The sequence below is a fragment of the Dromaius novaehollandiae genome, unplaced genomic scaffold (assembly GCF_036370855.1).
Source record: "Dromaius novaehollandiae isolate bDroNov1 unplaced genomic scaffold, bDroNov1.hap1 HAP1_SCAFFOLD_94, whole genome shotgun sequence".
In the NCBI taxonomy this organism is placed as follows: Eukaryota; Metazoa; Chordata; class Aves; order Casuariiformes; family Dromaiidae; genus Dromaius; species Dromaius novaehollandiae.
In genome coordinates, this window is record NW_026991468.1 from 95001 (window position 1) to 97500 (window position 2500).

Here is a 2500-nt window from a genome sequence, read left to right on the forward strand (position 1 = left end):
GTCTGCACTTAGGGGGACGAAGGCCCGGCCGCGCGGGGAGGGGAAGGAGAGCACCCCCCCTCTCCCCGGGGCAACGGGCCTGCGAGGCGCCCCAGCCGCGCCACACCGCGCGCGCCACGCGGCGCGGCGGCAGCCGCCGGGCTCGGAGGGGAGGGCGGGCACGGCCGGGCGCACCCGAACCGCGCCCCCCCCCACACCCACCGAGGGGCGGCACGCCGCTGCGCCCACGCCACGGCGCGGGTGACGATTGACCGTCAAGCGACGCTCAGACAGGCGTAGCCCCGGGAGGAACCCGGGGCCGCAAGTGCGTTCGAAGTGTCGATGATCAATGTGTCCTGCAATTCACATTAATTCTCGCAGCTAGCTGCGTTCTTCATCGACGCACGAGCCGAGTGATCCACCGCTAAGAGTTGTCTCGGTTTCGGTCCCCGCCGCGCGCGCGGGGGGACCGGGCAGCTTTCGCAGCCCCTGGGGGGCCCCCCCTCCTCCGCCCCCTCCTCCTCCGCCCCACCGCCCTTCCTCACGCCGACGCCGGCTGCTGAGCAAGGGACGGCAGAGACGGAAGGAGAGAGAGAGCGAGAGAAAGAGAGGGGCTTGCCTCACTGACCGTACAAGCACAGAGAAAGGGGGGGGGGAAACGAAGGGCAAACCCGAACGAGAAGGGCGGGGAGCCCTCGCTCCCGACCTGGGGACAAACCCTGTCTCGCTTCGAGTCCGGCCCAGGCGCCCGGCTCGGTCTGGCCCGGCAGGGAGCGGCGGGCCGGCCACACCGCCTGCCTCGGGATGTTGGGGGGGGTCCGTCCCCGCAGACCACCCCCCCCCCGCCCCAGGCGTCAGAGCCCGGCCGCCACCGGGAGCGGCGTCGCCCCGCCGCCCGCGCGCCTGCGGCCCGCCGGCCCCGCGCTTCCCAGCTCCCCGCTCGCCTCGCCGGCCCTCCGGCTCGACCGCCGCCGCCGCCGCCGCCGCGGCGCCCACACCCCCGCGCGCCCGCACACACCGCCTCGCGGGTGACGCCACGCGCTCGCCCGTCCCCTCCGCGGACAGACGCCCGGCGGCGGGCAGGCGGGCAAGGCGGCACGGACGGGGACGGCGCCCGCTCTCCCCGTCTCCACGCGGAGAGCGGGGCGGGCCGCCCCCGCCGCCGCCCCACCACCGCCCCCCCGCTGCCTGGCGGAGCCGGGCGGGGCAGAGCGAGGCGGGCGCCCCGGACGGCAGAGTGCCGGGGCGGGCGCGTAGGGTAGGGCGCCGCCGACGGCGGCCACGGCGGAAGACCCAGAAGCACCGGCCAGGGAGAAGGAGGAGACGCGCGGAGGCTCGGCGCCCGCACCACCCGCGGTGGGGGCTCGCCCTCCCGGCGGCGAGCACGCGCTCGCGCCCGGCTCGCAACGCTCGAGGCAGGCCGGCAACTAGGCCGACCGCGCGGCGTCTCTCCGCCGAGACCAGACCGCGGAGAGAGGGGGCAGGGTAACCCCTCTCCGTCCCGGCTGCCCGCGGGGCGAGCACGGGGCGCGCCGGCTGGCATGGGGGGGCGCGGCGCCCGCGCGCGCCGACCCCCCGGCCCTCCGGCAGCACGCCCGGCCGCCTCCGCGAGTCGCATCGGGCCGCCCGAGTCTTTAAACCTCCGCCCGGCTCTCCAACCGAGAACCCTCGGGCCCGGAGCCCGGGGCCCATGGCCATCCCTGCCCGGGGCGGCTGCCGGCGGCCGCGGTGGCCGGAGGCCCTCTCCCCTCTCTCGCTCGCTCCCTCCCTCCCCGCCCCCCCCACCCCCACCGCGGGGGAGGAAGGACCGGGGTGGGGGGAAGCCGAGGCGGGGGGGGGGAAGGCACGGCCGGTGCGGCACGCACGGTGCGGCACCCGGGAGGAGCACGCTGGCACACGGGACCACACGGGTGGGTCACCGAGGGGGGGGCAGGAGAAGCGCGGGCGCTAGGTACCTGGCCCTGGGGTGAGGGAAACGACCTGAAATCCCCGCGGGGGTGCCTCCCCCGCCGCCGCCCGCCACCGGGCCGCCGCCGCCTCGCGGCGACGGCGGCAGCCTCGGCAGCGGCGACGAGACGGGACGCGGAGGGGGAACCCGGCACCCGCCAGCCGGCCCCCGCGCCCCTCGGCGGAGCGTCCGCCCGCGGGGTGCGCCCGACACCCGCCGCCACGACCTCGTCCTCCTCCCGGGGCCCGGGGTTTCCCTCAGTAACCCGGCGCCGGGTGGCAGCTGCACCCGGGAGGAGAGCCGTGGCTCGGGCCGCCCACTCGGGCACGAACCGTCGCCTCGCTTGGCCTCAACGCGACGCCCCCCGCTCGGGGGCCCGGCGCCCGCCCCGCGCGCCATCCCGGAACGCCTGCCCCCGCAGGTCTCTGCGGACGGGCTGCTCCGCCGCAGCCCGCCGCGGGTCCGCCCCCCACAGCTTAGGGGTGGGGACCCGTGGGACCCGTCCCAACCCGGAGGGCCGTCTCCCTCGCCTCCGCGCCCGCCGCTTCCTCTCCCGCGGGCGCCGGGGAGTAG

At 78.3% G+C, this 2500-nt stretch overlaps 1 non-coding gene across 1 annotated transcript; it reads right to left on the minus strand.

Moving 5' to 3' along the window:
- Nucleotides 1–259: 259 nt before the first annotated feature.
- Nucleotides 260–412, minus strand: LOC135326689 (5.8S ribosomal RNA). The gene has a single exon (XR_010386959.1). It is a non-coding gene; the product is annotated as a 5.8S ribosomal RNA (ribosomal RNA).
- Nucleotides 413–2500: the final 2088 nt, after the last annotated feature.